Source organism: Ambystoma mexicanum, chromosome 5p (genome assembly GCF_040938575.1).
Source record: "Ambystoma mexicanum isolate Mex_15411 chromosome 5p, UKY_AmexF1_1, whole genome shotgun sequence".
Classification (NCBI taxonomy): Eukaryota; Metazoa; Chordata; class Amphibia; order Caudata; family Ambystomatidae; genus Ambystoma; species Ambystoma mexicanum.
In genome coordinates this window covers 576,509,160-576,536,337 of record NC_090930.1, presented here as the reverse complement: position 1 = coordinate 576,536,337, position 27,178 = coordinate 576,509,160, and positions in this window count along the sequence as shown.

The following is a 27,178-nucleotide window of genomic DNA, read 5'->3' as shown; positions in this document are numbered from 1 at the left end:
CTGGATGCAGGGGGGTGGGGGTACAGGGAGACAGGAGTGGGGGCCTGGTGGAGGCTGCCCCTGGATGCAGCGGGGTGGGGGTGAAGGGGGACAGGAGTGGTGGCCTGGTTGAGGGTGCCCTACAGTGCTGGGGGGTGGGGGTGCAGGGGGACATGATTGGGGGCCTGGTGGAGGGTGCCCCTGGATGCAGGGGGGTGGGGGTGCAGGGAGACAGGAGTGAGGGCCTGGTGGAGGGTGTCCCTGGATGCAGGGGGGTGGGGGTGCTAGGAGACATGAGTGAGGGCCTGGTGGAGGGTGCCCCTGGATGCTGGGGGGTTGGGGTGCTGGGAGACATGCATTGGTGGGCAGTAGTGCAAGGTGACATGTGGGTTGGCTGTGGGGCATGGCCATGGTGGATGGGCTGCCTGCGGGACATGTGCAGGGGTGCAGGGTAGTCCCCTGTGGGGTGGGCCGCCTGCAGGGGCCGTGGAGGGTGTAGAGGGAACAGCTGGGAGGACCCACACAGACAATTCACATGTGGGACTCCCACGCACCCTGCTGAAATTGCATGTGGAACTTCACGCGCACACCGAAATACACGTACCCTGCAAATTCGCGTGTGTAACTTCCCGCGCACCCCGAAATACACGTACCCAGGGCAATCGCGTGTGGAACTTCCCGCGAACCCTGTAATACACGTACCCTGCTGGTATCGCGTGTGGAAGTTCACACAGACCCATAATACACGTACCCTGATTGAATCGCGTGTGAGACTACCCGCGCACCCCTGGAATACACGAACCCAGGCAAATCGCACAGCTGGGAGGTGGGGGTGCAGGGAGACAGGAGTGGGGGCCTGGTGGAGGGTGCCCCTGGATGCAGGGGGCTGGGGGGACAGGAGTGGGGGCCTGGTGGAGGGTTCCCCTGGATGCAGGGGGGTGGGGGTGCAGGGGGACAGGAGTGGTGGCCTGGTGGAGGGTGCCCTACAGTGCTGTGGGGTGGGGGTGCAGGGGGACATGAGTTCGGGCCTGGTGGAGGGTGCCCCTGGATGCAGGGGGGTGGGGGTGCAGGGGGACAGGAGTGGGGGCCTGGTGGAGGGTGCCCTACAGTGCTGGGGGTGCAGGGGGACATGAGTGGGGGCCTGGTGGAGGGTGCCCCTGGATGCAGGGGGTGGGGGTGCAGGGAGACAGGAGTGGGGGCCTGGTGGAGGGTGCCCCTGGATGCAGGGGGGTGTGGGTGCTAGGAGACATGAGTGGGGGCCTGGTGGAGGGTGCCCCTGGATGCTGGGGGGTGGGGGTGCTGGGAGATTTGCGTTGGTGGGCAGTAGTGCAAGGTGACATGTGGGTTGGCTGGGGGGCATGGCCATGGTGGATGGGCTGCCTGTAGGACATGTGCAGGGGTGCAGGGTAGTCCCCTGTGGTGTGGGCTGCCTGCAGGGGCCGTGGAGGGTGTAGAGGGAACAACTGAGAGGACCCACATGGCCAATTCACATGTGGGACTCCCCGGCAGCCCCGAAATACACGTAGGCTGCTGGATTCGCGTGTGGAATTTGCCCCGCACCCGGAGTACACGTACCCTGCTGAAATTGCGTGTGGAACTTCACGCGCACACCGAAATACACTTACCCTGCAAATTTGCATGTGAAACTTCCCGTGCACCCCGGAATACACGTACCCAGGCCAATCTCATGTGGAACTTCCCACGAACCCCGTAATACATGCACACGCTATTTTTCACACAGCGGGTGTCCGTGTTTGTCAGTACCCCTTTGCACCTCATTTGTCCTAGTGGGCCACTGTATGGATCATTCATCATAGCTGTATATGGGTGCTTTTTCTTAGCGCACATTTTGGCTCACATTTATTTCAGGCGCAGGGATGCTACTGCCTGCTTTCTTGTGGCGTACTTGTTTGGCCCTGTGCGCGTCTTTGCCCGTGCGCTGGTTTGCCCTATTCGATTCCATTAATACGAGTTGTAGGCGAGCGTGTGGGCGTTCCGCACACTTGCCTCCTGTACTTCCCCCGTAATGCCCATATTTGAATGCGTTGTTCCCCATTCCGAGTGTTATGCCCCGTGTTCCGCCTACTTTTGTAATGTGCGCCGCGCTATGTGCGTTTTCGCAGCGGCCGTGGCGCACGCCGTTAGATGACCTGTGCGCTGGCGTGCGCTGCGCACTTTTTCAGCGCACAGCCAATATTTTTCTTGCGCACGGACTTCCATGAATCGATGTGCGCTGGTTTCCCTGCGATTTTCGCAGTTGCACTGCGATTTTCACACTTTTACTGCGAATCGCACGTTTTGGCACCTCTGCGCAGGAATTTTCGGCGCACATTAATTCCATGAATCGGCTTGGTTTCCAAAGTGGTACTCCATTTCGGGTAGTATGTGTCTAGTAAATTGTTTTTCAAAATACCATAGCCATACTATATTTTCAGATTTTCCATACAAAGCAGTATCGGTTAAACGATCTGCAGCTTCATAGGAGCCACATTCTCGTATCTTGTCCAATGATAGGTCATTCCAGAGGTCTTGAAGCTCTGTTTTTTCTGCTTTTGTTAAATAGGCATATTGTAACATATTGTGCAACTGCAGTGGAATTGTCTGCAATGTACTGCACATCTATGTTTGCATTCGATAAGAGGGCAATGATTGCATAGTGATCATTGATATATTTTGATTCTTCTGTTCTTTTTATGTAATATGTGTTCTTAGGTGATTTACCTTTAACACTATGGCCTCATTAGGACTCTGGCGCTAAACCATGGTGCTATTAGCACCATGGTCCATGCCGGAGTCCGCCATGGCGGAATGGGGAATTACCACCCCATTCCGAGGTTGGTGGGGCGGTAATTCCCCATGCCGCCATGGCCCTTCTCCATTCCCATTTTTCCCCCGTATGGCTCAATGGGAATGGTGAAGGCGCTAATTACGGTACCGCAAATTGCGATACCATAATTAGCACCAAGGTCCCTTTGCGGGTCCCTATTTTAACGGCTGGTAAAACCAGCCGTTAAGGTCGGGTCCCACAAAGGGACCTCGTAATTAGGCGCTAGGAGTTTAACGGCGCTGCAGCCTTTTACAGCGCCGTTAAACACTTAGCGCCTGGGTCATAATGAGGCCCTATGTCTAACTGAAGATATGAAGTTGTTCACTTCACCTGTTTCTGTAACTGGTCTAGGGAAACCAAAGCAGCATTTGGTGTAGTATTTCCCTTTGTTTTTGTATTTGCGACAACAATATTTGGCACATATGTGTCTTTGAAATTGTACAATTTGTGCATGAAGATCACTATTTGTTGCTTCCGATGGAATTTCACAAGTGACATATTTTTCGATAAACTGTAAAACAGTGGCATCACTGTCTTGCCCAAATTTAGGAGCATCTTTAATCCATAAAAGCATGTGGATATGTGGTGCTCCTCTGGTCCTCTGGCTTGGTATTCTTTTCTCCAAAAGAAGTTTTGCACTTCTCCGAGGGGAGGAACAGTTTTATTATAAATAAAGTGTAGCATAGCAATAAAACGATGATCGAAATATCTTGAAACATTAACAGGATCTAGAGAGCAAAGTTCTCCAGGTGTTAGTATATCTATGTTTGTTTTGTTTTTGTTTGATATGCATAGGAAATCATGTAAATCCTCCCATGCATATTCTGCACAACTTAATGTAACAAACCAAATGGGTGGGCCAAGGTTTCTTATCATACAACGTACATCTCCGTGACGCCGGAACCAGTACTCTTTCATGCCACACATGTTTGCTAACAGATTTGTAATGCTTGATTGTAAAACATCATCTTTTTCTTGCACTTTTTGTAATAATTGCATAGCTGACATATTTTGAAAGTGGGTTCCTGATTTCAATATGTGTGCAACTCCGTAACATAGAGTTGCTAGTTCACTTTCAAAGAGTAGATGGAATATGTATTCCACATTTTGTCTAAATCTGGGATCTTCAGAATACATTTGTAACAAGCGGTATTCTGATGCTGTTATCTGAGTGGGTCTATCATCGTACCTTCCTCCTTTGCCAGTAGGAAAGAGTAGAGGAAAAGCATGTGCTTCTATACTTTTTCCCATATGCTGATTGGTGATCCTTTGGTTTGTCGCATTTGGTACATTTCTAGTGCATCATCTATGGTTTCATTAGAGTGTAATGGATGAATTGTATAATGGTATAAAATATTGGATACTGTAGCAGGATCTAGAACTTCAAATTGACCATTTTCTGGTGACTCTTGAATTGTTTCCCTTAAGTTTTCTTCAATATGTATTCCTTTGTAGTATTCATTATTGTCTTTTAGATTTTGCAAAGCTTGTCTAACTTTATGTAAGTCTACGATTTGTTGCCAATTTTGGTTGGTACACCATTTACTAAGACATTGCACTCCAAGAATGTGCAAATGGTCTTTCAGATCTAATGGCAAATAAACTACTTTGCGACAAATGCCTTTCACCAATTCAGAGGGTGGTAATTTTGCTGTTTTTGGTTGAAGGCTTGTCATTGCTTGAAATGGGTGCACTGTTTGAATTATGATGCTCTCATATAAATTGAGTTGTTGCAGGGGTTTGGGTAGTGGGAATACTTCCAAGTTATTTGTGATAGCACGTGAAGGAGTTTGGTTGTTGTCAGGTTTTGTAGTGCAGTAACTGCAAAGTATTAAGGGGTCAGTTATTTCGTATTTGTTTTCTGCTATAAGGTAGAGAGCTAATTCAAACCATTTGGAATAGTCATTGTCTTCTATTTTGTATGTTACGTCTACAGTTTTTGTGTTACTTTTATAAAAAGTTCTGCGGCAACACACACACGCACATGGTTTGGTACTTCAGTGGATGTACTTTTAAATTTTAGTATTTTAAAAAATTTTCTTTTTGTTTGTGTGCAGTAGAAGGTTGCCATGTGCAGAACTGTTGCTAGTCTTTTGTAAAGCTATTGTCTTTTGTAAGTGGCTTTCACTTCCAAAATATTTTCTCTGGATATGATCGATTTCTTCGAGTAGGTCTTTGGGTGTACCATGTGTTATTTAAATTGGCTAGTGCTAAAGCAGGACTTTTAGCATAGTAAAGTTTGTAGACTAGATTTCTTATAGTTGAATGATGTGTTGATATCATTTAGATATGATGGAAGGTGCTTTTGCAAATAGGTCCTGAAATGCAGGCTAATGAATGTCCTTGTAGTCCTGTGTATTTGCGCACTGGACAGGTATCCATATTTTGCAGCACTTTAATTTTGATTTTGTCTTTGCCTTTCACATACTGATTGAGGAACTGGCGTAACGATTTGAAAGATTTCTTGGGAATGTTACACATTGACGTGCATGCCATTTGTATACTGGACGTTCTGGTTCAGTCGAATGGAGAGGTAATTCTGAGTTTTCTGGGGATATTTTTGTAAGCAGTATTTGTTGTTCCATTATGGTATTATTAATTTTTTCAAAACCTCGTCCACTGCTATGTATGGCAATTATGTTTGTTTTGTTTTGTTTGTATGCTTCTTCATTAAAATCTGGTTCTGTGCTCGTAGTGTGACTCCATTCACCTCCACAGATATTGAAGAAGTTATTTTTGTTGGCATTCCGTTTATTGAGAAGTTTTTTTGTAATTTAGTAGTTAGTTTTGTTAGTGCCTTCATTCTGCTTAACACTAAAATGAATAACTTTCTTTTGAAAAGGATTGCACTGTCTATCAAAGCTTCTAAGATTAATTCTCTACGTCAGGTTTGAAGGGTTGTACATGATTTGTCTCCTGTTTTTATAAGATTCTGAAGGACTCTGTGGAGGAACATTTTTGCTAAAATACTTTTTTTGGTATGGTTACTTCTTAGTATATCAAGATTTATAGGAGCAGTTTTAGCAGTAGTGGTAGCCAAATTCTTGTTAATAATTTTCTGTTTCGTTTTACGTTTTGATAGAGGAGGCAAAGTTTCTTTACTGGAAGCTTGTTTTGTTTCGCTAAAGGATTGTATTAGCTGTTTTGTTTGAACTTTTTTGTACAAACTCTGGTAGAGATGGATGCTTATTTTGGACATTTTTGTTTTCATTTGCTCTATTTCTTCATTGCTTTCTACAGAGTTGGTTTTTGGTAGGCATTCTTTGGGTTCTGTTGAAAAATAAATGAAGGTATGTGTTGGGCCATTCTGCAATGTATGTGTGCTGTGTGCATGAGTGTCTGAGTATGATGGGAAAGATGTATGTGGTGGTGTCTGATTGTGCATTGGGCAGCTACAATTAGTTGGGAAGGTTATTCTTCTATTTGTGTGTTACTAAACTGTGGTTCAGATGAGAGTAGAAAGTGAGCTAGTGGTGAGGAGAAGCATTAATAGTAAACCTTATGGTATAAAATTAAAACAGTTCTTTTTTTTGTAATACTAACATTCTAGGGGTTGAGTATGTTATTTGTGATTCAAAAAACGGGGATTTGTGTGCCATTCTGCCTGCTAATCCCTGTTTAATAAATGGGGATTTTTGGGCAGAATGGTTCAGAAATCTCAGTTTTTTTGGTGCACAAATTACATGAATGAACCACACAGTGTGTTTGAGGAACAGTAAGAATGTTAAGGTATTATTGTACTTACTCATTTTTTTGTGGAATGAGCTGGCTTCTTGGGATATGTTGTTTGTAGTTCAGATACTACTCATTTTCAGGAGAGTGGTCTTCACTGCAATTGTAAAAGAAAGAAGTTAGTAATTTTGTGTGTTTATAGCATTGATGTTAATGTGGACGTTGATTTTTATGTTTTTGTAGTAGTATTCTTGTTTGATATCTGAACATAGTGTATGCATGAATTTCATTTGACTATGTGCAGCCTTTATATTTTATTTACAATATGTTAGTTCAACATGCTTTGCAAATGAGTAGAATTTTAAGTGTATGAAATTCACTTGGTTTTTTAAAGCTGTGTTGTAGATACAGACAGGTTTGGAAGTGACAGTTGATTATAGTAGATGGGAACAATTTCAATAAATTCATTTTATAGGCAGACATGCCAACAATCGGAAGCCCCTGAGAGGGAGATTTCACCACAGCAATCGGGAACATTTATTTTTCCCATAGGATTGCATTGGGATTAGCATCAATTTATGCGGGAGACAGTAAAAGATAGTGAGATTTTTCAATGAAAAATCGGGAGTCTTGCGCCTAAATCGGGAGGGTTGGCATGTATGTATAGGTTATGCAGATTTAGTGGCATTACTCTATTTATATGGATTCATAAGAGTTGTACATGTACTGTGAATAAAATATGCATACCTGTAGTTTGTATTCATGCATGTGGATATGAATGCAGCTGTAAGTAGAAATCTTGGAGACTTGTAGAGTAGTTTTTGTAGTAGGTGCTTTCCAATAATATGAGACTTGTATTCAGAGTGATCAACAGTACATTTGAAGTGCGTAACTCTAATGATAGAGTTAGATGTAGAGGTCTTGGATGTGATTGGTGGATGGTTGTGTGACTGCTTAGCTGTATCCAATGAGGGAATGGCACCGAGAGTGATGTGGAAAGGGTAGAAGGGTTGGCTAAGAGTTACGCGCCGCGCGGACATCCAGAGTTTTCCAGCAAATCCAGTATGGAAAGGGGACTGTAGGGATCAGCCAATCAGATGTTGACATTGTGGATTTGTGCGGTGTCCTGAAATGTTCGTACATAAAGAAAATGGGGGTGTTCTGAGGACCTTCTCCGTATTGTGTGACTGCTTAGCTGTATGCAATTAGGGAATGGCACAGAGAGTGAAGTGGAAATGGTAGAAGGGCTGTCCAAGAGTTACGCGGTCCGCGGACACCGCGGCTGTCCGTGGACAGGGCGTGCTACATCCGGGGTTTTCCAGCAAATCCAGCATGGAAAGAAGACTGTAGGGATCAGCCAATCAGATGTTGAGGTTGTGGATTTGTTTTGAAAGAGACTGTGTGTAGTGAAGATGGCAGAGGTGGAAAATGTCAGGGTGTTGGTGCTCGGAGATATGTTTGTGCATGGTTTACAGCAGTATGCTCAATGCAGGCATGTGGCAAACAATTTCGATGTTAAAGGAGTGGAGGTGGTGTGGAGCGTTGTGCCTGATTGCAATGTAGAGAGAATTCTACAAGTTTGTGAAGATATGGGCAGGATGAACAGTCCTCATTTGGTAGCTTTGCACTATGGTGCTTTCCATTTGGGCTAAGTCAGTGCCCCTACTTTGTTGGCAGATTTGGAACACTTGGTTCAAGCAGTAATGAACATCCTTCCAAATGTGAACGTTTTTTTTTCTGGATTACTACCTCAGGCAATATGGGACAATAGTTCTGTTTTTTGTCCTCAGCAAAACATTGCTAGGTGTACAATCAACCAAGGCATGTGTGCGTTCATGCTTAGAGCTGGTATGTTTTTTTGTAGTGATATTGATTCAATTAATGCTGTTTATTTTGAAGAAGATGGCATTTCCTTATCTTTTTGGGAAATGCCATGCTGTTTTGGAATGTAAGAGTTGCTTTTGAGAAGGTTATGTGAAGATTTTAGTAGTAAAGTAAGAAGAAAAAAAACCTCAAAAAATACAAAATAACAGGTGTCTGTCAGGCATCTGCAAAAAAAAAAAACTTCAAAGGGGAAATGGGGCACAATATTTAAATTTACATTCACCATGCTCAGATTTTCGATATGTCCGCGGACATGGCGGTAGTCCGCGGATACCGCGTATTACATATGGGGATTCTGGGGTGGAGAGGCATGCAAATGAGAATGAGCGGGGCTAGGGATTGGTCAGCAAAATTTACTGGGTGTGTTGTGTAAGGAGAGATTTTGTCAGAACGTCTTTTTCCTGAGAGAAGAACAGATAGCTATGACTATGTGTTTCCGAAAACCGATTATCTGGATTTTGGGAGACTCATGGATACATTGGTTGGAGGTGCATGCAGAACGTTGTGGAGTAGCTGCAGATCTTGGATTCCCTCGAGTGGAAGTGCACTGGCATGGAGTGCGTGGAATGAAGTGGCTTGACTTGGTACCTCTCTGTGCTACTTTAGAGACAGAGCATCAACCAGACATAATTATAATTCATTGTGGAGGGAACAGTTTAGGACATGTGTCTGGAATTTCTTTGCAATTTGCAATGAAAGAAGGACTTGGGAAGGTCATGGACATGTTTCCAAACTCCCAAGTAATTTTTGCTTTATTGCGCAAAGGCAAATGTGGCTGCATTCTTCTTCATTTGGTCAACAAATGGAGAAAGCGAGGTGCAATGTCAATAAGGTTGTTTGTTCACAATGAAAATATTATGTTTCATAGCACATACATTTTTCACAGAGATGGAGTCCATTTTACCTATGCTGGCAGTCAGATTTTTCTGAGAAATGTACAAAATGCATTGCAAACCTTTGGGAATTACAGTCATCTATTTTGAGGTAGATGTTGACGATTTCAAGTTTTTCAAACAGACAAAAAGACCACCAAAAGGCTCTTTTCAGAGCCACCACCTCCTCCCAGAGAAAAGTGCATTGGTTTTGCTAGGGCAGTATCCTAAACCTTTATCAGTCCTAGGACTGTCTGCAGACATCCCAAAAAAAGGCACAGGGCCTTGCACTGTTTATTTGCCACTTCTATTTTTAAACTGTGAAAGGCGGCTCTGAAAAGAGCCTTTTATTTTTTTATTTTTGTTGTTTTATATTTTTTTTGTTTTTTTACACAGGACACCACTCTCAACACGCCTAACACGCCATCCCTTACAGTCAAAACACCCTTACCTAAACCCACCATGCCGCACCCCATCCCGGCGACACCACTCAACACCACCCCTACCTCAGCCCAACACACACACAACCTACAGTGTGCCCTCATAAACGCCAGATCCATCCCTGCCCATGCCATTGAAATTCACGAACTCCTAATTAGCTTGGACCTTGACATCTTAGCCATCACCGAGACTTGGCTGCACAGCGCTGCAGGGCCAGCCCTCAACCTTACTATCCCACAGGGGTACGCCATTATCCGGCAAGACCGCCTCTCCTCAGTAGGTGGTGGGGTAGCATTCATCCTGAAAGATCACCTCGAGGCCAGACAAATCACCTCCAATCTAGGTGACACCATAGACTCTCTAGCTATAAAAATTGCCCTCTCCCCTAACTCCACCATCACCTTCAACCTAGTCTACCGCCCGCCCGGCCCACTAACTGAGTTCCATGAGAACCTTGTACACCGCCTAACAGAAAACCTAAAACTCACCTCCAAAAGCATCCTTCTAGGTGACCTTAACCTGGGGTATAACGACAAAAAGGACAAGCCAGCTAAATCTCTTGCACTAGCCTTAAAAGAACTAGGCTTCGACCAAAAAATAACCTCACCCACACACAACAAAGGCCGTATCCTGGACTGGATAGCTGACCACAATTGTCACGTCGACATTAGCTCCATCACCCCGACTCCTTGGTCAGATCACCACCTCATTCACTTCTTTATTCCCGCCGTATCTAACACAAACAAACCTAACCCCATCCCCCCAGCACTGGCAAGATGTGTAAAAAATCTCACGAAAGATAAAATTACACCCCACCTTCACATCCTCTCCACAGACCTCAAGTCATCTGACCCGTCAGAATTAGCAGATATCTACAAGAGCACCATAAGCACCGCCATTGACGCCATTGCCCCCTTGCAGACCAAAAAAGCCAAAACCATCAAACACTCAAATACCTGGTTCTCCACTGAACTCAAAGAACTCCGCTCACAGAAAAGAAAAGCACTAAACTCCTGGCAGAAATCGCCTTCCCCAGCCACCCTATCCTCCTACAAAAAAATCACTGCCCAATACAAAAAAGCCATAATCACAGCTAAATCAGTCTCTTATAATGACAGAATTGCTAATGCAAGCTCCGAATCCAAAGAACTCTTCGCCATTTTCAACGAACTCACCACACCGGCCACCAAATCACAAGACATTGTTAAAGACCAAATCTGGTGCAACTCCATACAATCTGCCTTGTTAAATAAAATTGAACTCCTACAAACAAAAATTAACGAGCACCACAAAAACCTATCACTGCACCTCAAATCTCCCACCACCACGAGCCACATGCCCACCCCTAGCTCGGGAACCACATCCACCAAAGCCCCCACTACCCCGTTCAAATTCAGGGAAGTCACAGAACACGAAGTTATTGAGATAATGAACAAGATCAAACCATCCAATTGTAAAGGAGATCCCTGCCCCGCCAGCCTGATCAAAGACTGCACTGAAACACTCGCACCTTTCCTTAAATCATTCATTAATGCCTCTTTCAAAGCCAATACTGTCCCTGACAGTCTAAAAGAAGCCTGGGTGCGCCCGCTTCTAAAAAAAACCACCCTCGACCCTGAAGTAGCTACCAACTACAGGCCCATCACCACTGTGCCTTTCCTGCTCAAGATTCTGGATAAAATGGCCTACACACAAATCCAGGATTATCTCGAAACCAACCATATCCTAGGAAAAAGACAGTCAGGCTTCCGACCAGGTCACGGAACAGAGTCAGCCCTACTTGATCTGAAAATACAGCTTGCAGACACTATGGATAAAGGCAAACCTGCACTCCTTCTCCTACTGGATCTATCTGCCGCCTTTGACCTTGTCAACCACGATATCCTAGGCATGCACCTAAAAAATGAAGCACACTTCTCCCCGGAAGCCATTGCATGGGTGGCCTCTTTCCTAAATGGCAGACGCATGAAAGTCTTCTCAGACACTGCCTCGGCAACCCCTACCACCATCCACTGCGGCGTCCCACAAGGCTCCTGCACCGCCCCCACTCTCTACAATATATTCACCCTTCCTCTCTTCAATGACCTCGACTGTCGTAACATAGCGTACACCAACTACGCAGACGATACGCAGGTACTACTCCCGCTAACTGGTACCTACGAAGAAGATGCGACAGCATTAACCAAAATCTACACAGCCATCCAAACCTGGATGGCGGCCAACGGCCTCTGCCTAAACGGGGACAAAACCGAAATCCTCATAGTAGGGACCAATGAAATTCTCAACAAACTCCCCCCCCAATACAAATCCTTCAACATCGACAACTCCACCATCACAGTCTCCAAGACTGTTAAAACCTTAGGCGTTCACCTAGATGCCTCACTATCTATGTCTCGCCAGGTCAACGCCATAGCCTCTTCCTCGGCACTTACCACCAAGATGATAAATGCTGTCAAGCCTTTTCTCTCCGCTAAAAACTGCCTGTCCATCGCCAGAGCCACTATAGGGACAAAACTAGACTACTGTAATGCCCTGTTCCTAGGCACCTCCGCCCACAACCTAAAAAAACTCCAAATCACGCAAAACAATGCGCTCCGGGCAGCACTGTCCATTCCAAAAAGAGAACACATCTCGCAAGCAAGGAAAGATGCTCACTGGCTACCCGTGAAGGAACGCATACTCTTCAAAGCCATGACCATCACACATAGATGCCTATCCCTGGATGCCCCACCCTATCTCGCAGAAAGAATCACACCGAAAGCCTCCATCAGACCCACCAGAGCTCACCGCACCAACATGATTGATGTCCCCACGTTTCAAAGATCCAGGGCGGGAGGAACCAGCTTCCAACACCTCGCACCTAAAAACTGGAACTCCTTACCTACCTCACTAAGGAACGAAAAATCATACCATACCTTCCGTAAAAACCTCAAAACCCTCCTATTCCGCTAAAGTCTACCACATGCACTCTCATGCTTGCATTGTAACCACAGCATAGCATAACCTTTAAGCTCAATGTTTATTACCAATGTGAAATGTACTCTGTAACTCGGTTTACATCTGTAAACACATTCCTATGCTTGTGTTCATGACTAAGTCTGCTGTAACAGCGCCACGATGCCCCAGGGCAGTTCTGCGCGCTTTATAAATGCAAATAAATAAATAAAAGACACACTAGGGGAGGAGGGGAAATGAGGGTAAGGAAGGGACAACAACCACAGGGATAAGAAAGGGCAGGTGAAGAGAGGAATATTTAGGGTGGGCCTTACTTAGGTAGGTAGCAGGTCTTCTGGTGCTCGTGACCGTAGTCTCAAAAGCACTTCGAAGACTCTCCCTCTTCAGAGTACTGCATCGCAGTACATACACAATATTGTGACCCTCGAAAGGTAAGGGTCAACAGCATTGTGAATGGCCTGTGAAGCAGCTGGACGGATGCGCTCTCACACAGGAGTGTCTCTTGTGGTGAGAGGAGCGGGAACGGAGAATGCTGTAGAGGAACTCAACCTACTATGTTTATCACAAGGTACAACCTTGCGAATGTCCCCACTGTGGAACGACTTTAGGTGTTGCTTAATGGATGTCGTACCAAAGCTGTACGAACCATGTCTCCCATGACCCAGCACCATTTTGCACTATTTGCAGGTGACCTTGTTCGCACGTGCTTTTGGTACGTTACCATGAATGGTAAACAACCGCCACTCCCATGACTCCCGGTGAGTGCTGGTAGTAGGGAGTTCCTCGACCTCATTCTCTTCATCCTCTTCATCCTCGTTCTCTACATCCTCATGCTTGTTCCCCTCTGCAGGCTCTTGGGGAGGTGGTGGTGGAGTGTTTGGGTGTGGTGCTGAGGCAGATGTAGCAACAGCAGCCATGGATGCCATCAGGGTTGATGAAATAATCTCAGCAAGAGCAGCAAAGGCATCAAAAGTCAATCTGCAATAGCCAGAAGTACAATGATGATCAGCTCTGGGGTGTGGCCTTTTTTAGGGGTAGAGGGGTGCGCTTCCCCAACAGATCGAACACCCAAAAAGGTTCAAAAAGTTCCAAAAAGTATGTGGAAAGCCAGGGTCATTGTCTGGGACATGTGCAATGGTGAATTTCTGCTGTAGAATAATTTGGATTGTCTGAAAAAGTTGGGGAACTGGACAGTGTCCACAAATTAGGACACACGCTCAGCGTGGGTGCGGTCACATGATGTCGGGAGCACATCCACAAAGGGAACGGATGTCCACAGGATACCAAATCCACTGGAACGGTCGTGTGCATGCGCGCGGGTGTTCTACGGACAGTGTTCGGGTCCTCAAACAAATTAAAAGTGCAACACAAGTGAGATGGACAGTTACGGACAGGCGAGATGTTAGCAGGACCTACGGGTGTGGTGCGCATGTGCGTAGATGTTCTGCAGACTGTACGGACAGGTATAGTGTCCTTAGGACACCTCCATTTTGTTTGACTACGGACATCCCGGACACCGCGTGTGTTCTTAGGACAGTTTCAACTTGGCTGTGGATGGTACAGGCAGGTATAGTGTCCTTAGGATTCCTCCATTTTGTTCAGTTACGGACATCCTGGACACCGGGTGTGTTCTAAGAACAGTGCCATCTTGGTTGCGAATGGTACAGACAGGTGTAGTGTCCTTAGGACACCCCCATTTTGTTTGTTTACGGACATCCCGGACACCGGGTTTGTTCTAAGAACAATTGCATTTTGGTTGCGAACGGTACGGACAGGTATACTGTCCTTAAAACACCCCCATTTTGTTAATTTACGGACTTCCAGGACACCCGGTGTGTTCTATTAACAGTTCCACCTTTGCTTGCGAATGGTAAGGACAGGTATAGTGTCCTTAGGACATCCCCAGTTTGTTAATTACGGACATTCCGGACAGGCGCGCTGTCCGCAGACTTTTTAACTGCTTTATAAAAAAAATAAAACAGAAAGGATTTCATTAAAAGAAACATAAGATTTTTTTTTATTATATACATATACACAATTTATGAAAGAGAGGGGGGAAGCAGAAACTGATACAAATACAGGGGAATTAGGGATTTGGAGAGGATGGATGGGAGGGGATGAAGGGATGGAAGTCTCATCAAAACGTTTTTCTTGGTGTTGAGGGTTTGGGGATAGTTGACTGGGACATGGAGGGGGGGAACAGGTAAATGTGGTACAATGGTATTTAATGTTTTCTTTTATGTGGTCCTCCACAAACTGTTTCAAAACATTGAAATTTTCCTTGAGCATGTCCATTTTCTGTTCCATGCGTTGCAGAGTCTTTTCCAATATGTCTTTTGGTGTATTATTTTCAATGCTTGTATGGTCTGTTAAAAATAAATATATAGATGTTAAGTACACATAAAGTAATGATCATTAATTTGCTTACATAGAGAAGTGTTTACCATTAGTATCACTGTTTTCAGACATTTCCTCATGTGGAAAATGTTCCTCAAGCCATTCCAAAGTACTGCACATTTCTGTGTGAAAAACAAAAATATATTAATTTTAGTGTACCTAATACAAAAAGTATAGAAATATATCATAAAAATTACTAGTTTCTGGTAAATTGTATTCGTACTGTTGTGTAGGTGTACTGTTGCTTCTAGCTTTAAATGGATGGTTGATGTGTTAGATGTATAGGTTCCACTACTTATTTATTATTACATATAATATGTTTATGTGCTGCTTTTAGAACTTGTGCAGTGTTTATATGGCATGATAGAACAATTTAAGATACCCCCGGAGTGTTTGGGTAGTGTTGAAGTTGTCTGCATCCGTTCACGGACATACGCACAGTCCGCAGACATCAAAATCATTAGCAGGGGGTTCAGTATGTTCTATGTTACATGTACATAAAGTAAGGGAATCCTAGTAAACATCTATCAACTGTGTGCAAATTGCGGCACCGTACTTAGCACCAAGGTCCCTTTGTGGGTCCCTACTTTAAAGGCTGGTAAAACCAGCCGTTAAGGTCGGGTCCCGCAAAGGGACCTCGTAATTAGGCGCTAATAGGTTAACAGCGCTGCAGTCTTTTACGGCACTGTTAACCCATTAGCGCCTGGGTCGTAATGAGGCCCAGTACCTTTTGAATTGTTATTTGATGCCTCCTACTGAAGAAAACCATGTGCTCTAGATATGTCTTTAAAGGAATAAAGGGGGAGCCTGACATGTGATGTCATCAGTGATGTCATCAATGACATTTATGATGTCATCTTTGATGTCCTGGGTGTTAGTCTTAGCAGTGCACGGTGGTGGCGCGAGTTATGGTTGCTTAGCTTACCATAACTGGTGAATTTCAGGGTGTTTTTGATTTTACTTGGAACCATAACGTCCCTTTAACAACGTTTTTTCACTGAATTTCATAGGTTTTTAGTAGCGTAACTTTACCATAACGTCCCTTTAACCCTTTAAGTGCCAAGGGCGAGGTATCTCATCCTTGACAGTGCACACGCAGTGCCAAGGACGAGATAGCTCGTCCTTTTCGGCACCTTGTTTTGAGCGATCCCCCCTCACTGCCAGGGGGCTGGATTACCTTCAGTTTCACGTCGGCGTGCGTAACGCACGTCGGCGTGAAGCTGAAAGTAAATCCACCGCAGCAGCCATTTTCGGCTGCTGCGGTGGATAAAGAAGGTGAGTTCCCTTCTTTGTCAGCCTCAATCTCCGGCTGTATTTCAAGCCGGAGATCGAGGTGGTATCGTTGGAAAGGGGAGATTCTCCCCTTTCCAACGATACCAATTGTGTGGCATTGCTGCCCGCGGATCGGCGCAGGGCGCCTCGATCCGCGGGCAGCAACGTCACAGATCAAATGAAGATCCGTTTGTGACGCGGGGGGGAGGGTGGGGTGCTTATTAGGTAAGAGGCCCCCTTCCCCCATGGCCCCAAAGCATGGGGCCACAGCACCAGGGACCCCTGGGGGCAGATGATCACTGCCCCCAGGGGTGAAATAAAATTTTTTTAAAAAAATAATAATTCGAGGGATGGAGGGAGGTGGGAGGGGGTTTGGGACCCTGGGGCCCACTGGACCACCAGGGATGGATCAAAAGTGGTGTCCCTGGAAAGGGGACTTTCTCCCCTTTCCAAGGACACCACATATGAGGCATTGCTGCCCGCGGAAGGGACGTTATGGTTAAGTTGCGCTACAAAAAACCTTCGATATTCAGTGAAAAATCTTTGTTAAAGGGACGTTATGGTTCCAAGTAAAACCGAAACCCCTTGAAATTCGCCAGTATGGTAAGCTAAGCAACCATAACTCGCGCCACCACCGTGCACTGCTAAGACTAACACCCACAACATCAAAGATGACATCACAAATGTCATTGATGACATCACTGATGACATCACATGTGTATGTACTTTTCATGAAATATGTGTACACGGGATTCTTATTATAATGTTGCGAAAAAAAGTGTCAAGGATCATTGCAATAAATATCATACCCTAATTAGTGCATTGAACAATGCATTGATATAAATAGCATTCTATTATGGGGTTCTATCTAGTATACTAAGCTACTCATGCAGAAACATAACATTGTGTGCAGCGTACAAGATGAAGGTATAATATTCGGAATGTTAATATGTTGAATAATGAAATGATAATTGTTTTCTTAATAGATTTTTGTGTACTGTGAAATATGGAATAAGTTGCTAATAAAACACATGTATTACATAATTGCATTACTATAGACAAAACAAAAAGACACAAGAACACATACCAATATGGGTATATACAGGGAAAGTGAGGTTAGCAAAAAACCACAAGTAGTAGCAGAAACAATTAATAACTTAACTGATTATTTTCATGCAAGTAAATGATTGCTCTGTTTCAAAGCTGCTATTTACCCTATGTATATTTATCACTTGATGTGATTGGACCATAAGGAAAGTAGTGAGATTACAATGTATACAAATATGACCATATACAGGGAAAGTACAGCCATAAAAAAACAACAGAACTGTCAGAAGTGCTCATAAGTCTATTGATTATCTTTATGCACAAAAAGGATTGCTGTCTTTCAAGCTTGTGTCTTCCCGTATGTATATGTTTCATATGATGTGACTGGACTCTAAGGGAATTACTGTAAGAACCTACTTGGAGGATACATCTACAAATAAAATAAAATTTGAAGTTTCTTGAGTGTTACTGAAGAAAACCATGTGGCCTAGATATGTCAGCAAAAGAAAAAAGAGTGAGCCAGACATGTGATGTCATTAGTGATGTCATCAATGTCATTTGTGAAGTCATCTTTGATGTCGTGGGTGTTAGTTTTAGCAGTGCACGGTGGTGGTGCGAGTTATGGTTGCTTAGCTTACCATAACTGGCGAAGTTCAAGGGTTTTTCTGTTTTACTTGGAACCATAACGTCCCTTTAACAAAGATTTTTCACTGAATATCAAAGGTTTTTAGTAGCGCAACTTAACCATAATGTCACTTTAACAAAGTTTTTTCACTGAATTTCATAGGTTTATAGTAGCGCAACTTAACCATAACATCCCTTTAAAAAAAGTTTTTTCACTGAATTTCATAGGTTTTTAGTAGCACAACTTAACCATAACATCCCTTTAACAAAGTTTTTTCACTGAATTTCATAGGTTTTTAGTAGTGCAACTTAACCATAACGTCCCTTTAACAAAGTTTTTTCACTGAATTTCATAGGTTTTTAGTAGCGCAACTTAACAATAATAACTTTCACTTTATGTAAATGTAATATGGAACATACTGAACCTCTTCTTCTGAACTTGATGATCGCAAACTCTTTTAATGTCCGCGGACATGTTCGGAGAACAATACCACTACCTAAAAACTCTGGGAGGGTATGTTTGATTGTTATATCATAACATAGGAACATTTAACAAATTCAAAAAGCAACACACATACACATTATATGTAGTAATAGATAAGAAATGTAAGCCATATATGTAACACACTAACCATTCATTTAAATACAATATGTTCTAAAATGGAATATACCAGAAGAAGATAAATTGGCTTCCAACATAATTACCTCACAGACACTACAGAACAACACAAGACCTACACATTACTTAGAACATATTTTACCTGAAATAGTAAGTGTACTTCATTGTACTCATATATTTATAAACTTTCTGTATTAGATTAAAAAAAATATATAATATATTTTTTTTCTCACAGAAATGTCTAGTACGCTGGAATGGCTAGAGCAGCATTTCCCACATGAGGAAATGTCACAAGATAGTGAAACTAATGGTAAACAATTTACAATATAAACCATTTAATTATTATTATTTTGTATACATTTAACATATATATATATTTCTTTTGTACAGAGCATACCAAAATAGAAAATACCTCTGAAGAAGCTGTTATGGGAAACACGCTTGACAGCATAAAAGAAAAAATGTATTTATTGTTGATCAATTTTATTAATTTGGAAACTTTTGTTGAAGATCATTTTTAAACAAAAACATCATACCATTGCCCCCCCATGTACTTGTCCCCCTCACCATATCCCAGTCAATTATCCCCAAACCCTCTCCATAACCCAAAACATTTTGATGAGACTTCCATCCCTTCTTCACCTGATACCAATCATGTTGAAATCCCTAATTCTCCTGTTTTTGTTTCCGTTTCTGCCTCACCTTCTCTGTCATAAATTATTAATATATGTTAAAAAAAAAATTATATTGAGTTGTAATTAGTTTCCGTTTTTATTTTTAAAAACAATGTAGGTGTCCGCGCACAGCGCGCATGTTCTGAAATGTTCATAAATAAACGAAAATGGAGCTGTCCTGAAGAACACTATACCTGTCCGTACTGTTTGCTAGCAAGATGAAACTGTTCTAAGAACACACGCGGTGTCCGGAAATGTTCGTAAATAAACAAAAATGGAGGTGTCCTGAAGAACACTATACATGTCGGTACTGTTCGTTAGCAAGTTGAAAATGTTCGTAAAGAAATGAAAATTGAGGTGTTCTGAGGACGCTAATTCTGTCTGTATTGTTCGCAAGCAAGTTGACACTGTTCTAAGAACAAACGCCTGTCCGTAACTGTTCGTTTGACGTCTGACACACTTTTAATTACTTTAGGACCCGAACAGTGTACGTAGAACATCAACGCACATGCACAAATCACTGCCCGTGTATTTGGTGTCCTGCGGACATCCGCTTCCATCGCGAACATATTTGCAAAGCGACCATGTGACTACACCCACGCTGATCGCGTGTTCTGAATGCGGAGACTGTTCGTGTCCCCGAACAATTTAAAAGTACATTTTCAAGTAATCCACAATATTTTCTAATAAAAACTCACCATAGCACAAGTCCCACATACTAATTATAACTTTATACATACGATTTGAAACCTTTTGAACCTCTTTTTGTGTTCGATCTGTCCGCGGACAGCACACATGTCCGCGGACTGCGCACAAGCACCCCTACAAAAGACCACGCCCTAGAGATTATTCTCATTGTGTTTCTGGCTATTCTACAGAGCACAGAGATTTTTGCTGCAACCTGCAGATTTCCATCTTCAACCTGATGGCTTCTGTGGCTCCACTGCTGCCACCTGGTGCTGTGTCTGCCTCAGCACCACGCCCACCCCCTCCACCACCACCACCTCCCCAAGGGCCTGAAGAGGGGAACAGGAGTGAGGATGCAGAGGAGGAAGAAGAGGATGAGGAGAATGAGGTAGAGGAAATCCCTACTACCCGCACTAGGCGTGAGTCTTGGGTGTGGCGGTTGTTTACCATTCATGGGAATGATCCTACGGCTCGTGTGAACTGTGTCACCTGCAATGAGTGCAAAATGATACTCATTCGCGGGAGGCACGGTTCGTACAGCTTTGGGACCACTACCATGAAGCGACACCTGAGGTCATTTCACTCTGGGGCTATTTGCAAGGTTGTACCTTGCGAAGAACGTAGTAGGTTGATTTCCTCTACTTCATCCTCTGTTTCTGATCCTGTCACCACAAGGACCCCCTCTGTGGGACAGCGTCTTCCTCAATCTGCCTCACAGACCATACAGAATTCTGATGACCCTTACCTTTCGAGGGTCACAGTTGTATGTATGTACTGTGACACAGTACTCTACAGGGGGGAGCGACTTTGCAGTACTTTTGAGACTATCGTCTCAGAGCATGAGAAGACCTGCTCACTACCCAAATAAAACCCACTCTACATCTTCCTCTCTCAGCTCGCCCTTTCTTATCCCTGTGGTTGGTGTCGCCCCCTGTATCCTCCTTTCCCCTCCTCTCCTACTGTGTTGTGTATAAAAAACCAAAAAAATACAAAATTACAAAAATCAAAAACAATAAGGCTCTTTTCAGAGCCGCCTTTCACAGTTGAAAAATAGAAGATGAAAATCTGATTGCCAGCATAAGTAAGATGGACTCCATCTCTGCGAAAAATGTATGTACTACGAAACACAATATTTTCATTGTGAAAAGAGGACATGCCAAAATCTCTTAGAAAGGCACAAACAGCCTTATTAACATTGCGCCTTGCTTTTTCCATTTGTGGACCAAATGAAGAAGAACAAAGCCACATTTGTCTCTGTGCAATCCATGAAAATATTACTTGAGAATTAGGGAACATGTCCATGACCTTCCTAAGTCCTTCTTTCATAGAAAATTGCAAAGAAATTCCAGACACATGTCCTACACTGCTCCCTCCACAATGAATTACAATTATGTCTGGATGTTGCTCTGTCTCCAAACTAGCACAAAGAGGTGGCAAGTCCAACCACTTCAATCCACGTACTCCATGCCAGTGTACTTCCACATGTGGAAATCCAAGATCTACAGCTAGTCCTCAGCTTTCTGCATGCACCTTCAACCAATGTATTCATAAATCTCCCAAATTCCAAAACAATCTGTTTTCTGAAACACACAGCCATAGCTATCTGTTGTTAACTCAGCAAAAAGAGTATCTGAGAAACTCTCTCCTGGCACAACACACCCACTAAACTTTCCTGACTGATCCTTTTCAGTGTTCATTCTCATGTGCATGACTTCGGAACCCAAAAATCCCCAGATGTAACACCCGATGTCCGCGAACTACCGCCATGTCCGCGGACATATCGTAACATGAACAACCCTTCTACCATTTCCACTTCACTTTCTGTGCCATTCCCTCATTGGATGTAGCTAAGAAGTCACATGACCATCCACCAATCACATTCAAGACCTCTACATCTAACTGCATCATCATAGATCAGCACTGCAAATGTACTGTGAATCTCTCGGAGTACAAGTGTCATATCATTGGAAAGCACCATCTACAAGAAATACTGTACAAGTCTCCAAGATTTCTACTTGCAGCTCCATGCATATCCAAATGCATGAACACAAACTACAGGTAAGTTAGTCATTACAATACAATTTGTTCATTAAGAACATATCATGTGTATTGAACTTGTGCGATGTATCTTATGAAAATAAGATAGATTTAATGGTTTTAAGGAAGGCGCTGAGGATTTCAATGAAAAAAAATCAATGTCTAAATTAAAAAAAGTGCTATATACAAACAAAATTACTAATTTGCTTCTTTTACAATTGCAGTGAAGACCATTCTCCTGAAAAGAAGCAACTGAATTTGAAGAACAAAGAAGAACTAAGAATTAACCTGTTCATTTAAAATAAAAGTAAGTAGAATATCACAATAATATTTGTATTATTACTGAAACACACTGTAAAGTTAATTCATGCTATTTCTGTGCCTAAAAATAGAGATTGTGCACCATTCTGTCCAAAAATCCCCATGTCTTAAACAGCGACTTACAGACAGAATGGCCCACAATTTCCTATTTTTGGACACACAAATAACCCAACTCAACCACTACAATTTGGATATTATAGAACAAACAACTGTTTTAATTGTATACATTAGATTTACTATTTGTAGTTCTCCATACCACTAGCTTACTTTTTTCTGTCATCTGAACACCAGTTTAGTAGCATATAAATTCAAGAATACCCATGCCTACTAGTTGTAGTTCCCAATGCACAATCACACACCATTACATACATCTTTATCATCTTACTCAAACACTCATGCACACAGCACACATACATTGCAGAACACCCCAACCCATACCTTCTTTATTTTTTTCAACAGATCCTAAAGAATGTCTACCAAAAGTCAAGTCAATAGAAAGCAACACAGAAGAAGAGCAAATGAAAATAAAAGTGTCCAACATAAGCATCCATATCTAGCGGAATTTGTAAAAGAAGTTGAAACAAAACAGCTAATACAGTCATTTAGTGAAACAAAAGAAGTTTCAAGTGGAAAAACTTTGCCTCCTCTATCAAAATGTAAAACAAACCAGAAAACAATTAACAAAAAATCAGCTATCACTACAGATAAAACTGCTTCTATAAATCTTGATAAAGTTCAAAGTAAGCATACCAAGAAAAGTATTTTAGCCAAAATGTTCCGTCACAGAGTCCTTCAAAATCTTATAAAAACAGGAGAGAAACCAGGTTCAACCCTTAAAACCTATCGTAGGAAATTAATATTAGAAGCGTTGATAGTGCAATTCTTCTCAAAAGAATGTTATTTATTTTAGTGTTAAACAAAATGAAACCACTAACAAAACTAATAACTAAATTACAAAAAAGACTTCTCAATAAACAAAATGTCAACAGAAAGAACTTCTTAAGTATATGCGGAGGTGAATGGAATCACACTACCAGCACAGAATCATACTTTAATGAAGAAGCGTACAAACAAAAGCAAACAAATACAATTGGCATACATAGCAGTGGTCGAGGTTATGAAAAAGTGAATAATACCATAAGGGAACAAGAAGTACTCTTTACAAAAATATGCCCTGAAAACTTAGAATTACCCCTCCATTCAACTGAAACAGAACATCTAGTGTACACATGGCCATGCACGTCAATGTGTAACATTCCCAAAAAAGTTCAAGTCTTTATGCCAATTCCTCAATCAATATGTAAAAAGCAAAGACAAAATCAAAATTAGACTACTGCAAAATATGGATACCTGTCCAGTGCGCAAGTACACAGGACTACAAGGACATTCATTGGCCTGCATTACAGGACCTACTTGTAAAACCACCTTCCATGATATCAAAAGGATATCAACACATCATTCAAATATAAGAAATCTAGTCTATAAACTGTACTATTCTAAAAGTCCTGATTTAGCACTAGCAAATTTAAATAACATTCTTCTACATGGTACAGCATAAGACCTACTTGAAGAAATTGACTTTATCCAGAAAAAATATTTTGGAAGTGAAAGCCACTTACAGAATGAAATAGCTTTAAACCAAATTAGCAACAATTCTACAGATGGCAACCTTTTACTAAACACATACAAAAAATAAATAATAACATTTAAAAGTACATCAGCTGAAGTACCAAACCATGTGTGTGTATGTTGCCGCAGAACTTTTTATAAAAGTAACACAAAAACTGTAGACCTATCATACAAAATAGAAGACAATGAAGATTCTAAGTGGTTTGAATTAGCTCTCTACCTTGTAGCAGAAAACAAATATGAAATAACTGACCCCTTAATACTTTGCAGTTGCTGCACTACAAAACTTGACAACAACCAAACTCCTTCATGTGCTATCACAAATAATTTGGAATAATATCCACTACCAAAACCCCTACAACAACTTAATCTATATGAGAGCATCATAATTCAAACAGTGCACCCATTTCAAGCAATAATACGCCTTCAACCAAAACAGCAAAATTACCTCCCTATGAATTGGTAAAAGGCATTCATGGAAAAGTAGTTTATTTACCATTAGATCTAAAAGAAAATGGGCATACTCTATGAGTGCAATGTCCAATGCAGCAATCTTCTTAGTAAATGGAGTACCTACAAAAGACAAAAAAATATGGCAACAGCTGGTAGATTTGCATAAAGTTAGACAAGTCTTGCAATATCTTAAACAGAATATTGAATATTACAAAGAAATTTTATATTGAAGAAAACCTGAAGGATACAACTGAAATAATTCAAGAAACACAAGAAACTGGTCAATTTGAGCTCCTAGATCCTGCTACAATATCAAATACTTTAGACCATTATTCAATTCATCCTTTGCACTCTAATGACACCATAGAAGATGCACTGGAAACGTACCAAATGCGTAAAACTAAAGGATCACCAATCAGCATATGGGAAAAAAGTATAGAAGCATGTGCTTTTCCTCTACTCTTTCCTACTGGCAAAGGAGGAAGTACGATGACAGACCTATTCAAATATCAGCATCAGAATGTATTCTGAAGATCCCAGATTTAGACAAAATGTGGAATACATATTCCACGTACTCTTTGAAAGTGAACTAGCAACTTTATTTACGGAGTTGCACATATATTAAAATCAGGATCACACTTTCAAAATATGATAGCTTCACAATTATTACAAAAAGTGCAACAAAAGGATGAGGTTTTACAATCAAATATTACAAATCTATTATCAAATATGCATGGTACTAAAGAGTACTGGTTTCGACGTCATGGAGATGTACGTTGTATGATCAGAAACCTTGGCCCACCCACTTGGTTTGTTACATTAAGTTGTGCAGAATATGCATGGGAAGATTTACATGATTTCCTACGCATATGAAACAAAAACAAAACAAACATAGTTATACTAACACCTGGAGAACTTTGTTCTTTGGATCCTGTTAATGTTTCAAGATATTTTCACCATCGCTTCATTGCTATGCTACATTTTATTTGTAATAAAACTGTTCCTCCCCTTGGAGAAGTGCAACACTTCTTTTGGAGAAAGAAATACCAAGCCAGAGGAGCACCACATATCCACATGCTTTTATGGATTAAAGATGCTCCTAAATTTGGTCAAGACAGTGATGTCACTGTTTTACAGTTGAGTGACAAATATGTGACTTGTGAAATTCCATCAGAAGTCACAAATAGTGATCTTCATGTACAAATTTTACAATTTCAACGACACAAATGTGGAAAATATTGTTGTTGCAAATACAAAAACAAAGGGAAATACTACACCAAATACCGATTTGATTTCCCTAGACCAGTTACAAATACAGGTCAAGTGAACAACCTCATGTCTTCAGTTAGACATAGTGTTAAAGGTAAGTCACCTAAAATACATATTACATAAAAAGAAAAGAAGAAAAATATATCAATGATTATAATGCAATCATTGCCCACTTATGGAATGCAAACATAGATGTGGAGTACATTGCAGACAATTCTACTGCAGTTGCACGATATGTCACAGCATACTTAACCAAATCAGAAAATACAGAGCTCCAAGACCTCTGGAATGACCTGTCATCAGATAAAACAGTGTTTCAGAAAGTATACAGCTTGGCCATAAAAATGCTCTCCCATAGAGAATGTGGAGAATATGAAGCAGCTGATCGTTTAACTGGTACTGCATTGTATGGTAAATCTGAAAATATAGTATGGCTAAGTTTTGTCCAGCTAAATCTAGAAAAAGAGTTCTAAAATCATACGAAGATATAGAAACAATAGCCAAACCTGATCCCAACAGCCAAGACATTTTAAAAAACAATTTATTGGACACATACTACCCAAACATAAGTAATACTTTGGAAACCATGTGTCTATACCACATAGCCCAAATCTACACATACAAAAATAATATAAAACCTGATGAATAAAAGGTAAATAGAGTGAAAACTGTGAAGGCAGCTCACCAAAACAGATTTAATTAATCATATCAAATTGTCATTAAAGACTCCTCAACATAAAGAAGTATATTACATGTCCCTGCTACAACTCTTTAACCCATGGAGAAAAGAAGAAGAAATACTAGATAACTATGACTCATATGAAGATGCTTTCAAAGCAAATGAAAGCACTATAACTGATGTAAACTTTACACAATACAAAACAATGTTGCACAATGAACAGCAACATGAAGAAGAACTCAAGGTCCAACTAGATAAGGACACTCCTGACAGCAGTCAACCTTCTGTAACAGGAAGCCATGAACCACTGGGAGAACCACTAATAATAAATTAGGCAGATCTAGCTATGATAGAAGTAGAAAACACCATGTGTCAGTATGAAGATAAAGAAGACTTAACTATACTACAATCAAAACTAAACAATGAACAACGTAGCATTTTTCAGGAAGTAACAAAACAGATTGCTCATGGTGTACAACATGAAAATAAAGAATGTTCCTGCTATAATTATTAACCTATACTATTGTATGTCAGTGGTGAGGCTGGTTCTGGCAAAACATTCCTAATCAAAATCATTAGTAAGTTCCTTCAACAATTGACAAACAACAAACTGTCAGCTGTTGTCACTGCCCCCACAGGTTTAGCTGCCTACAACATAGGTGGTGTCACTTTACACCGATTACTACTATTGCCAGTAGAACACCAGAACAAATTAGACTATTATAAACTTTCTGCAGAAGCTGCAATAAAACTATGTAGAGTATTGAAACAAATGAAAATGCTACTAATAGATGAAGTGAGCATGGTCTCCAACCTAATGTTGGCTTTGATTCACCTCAG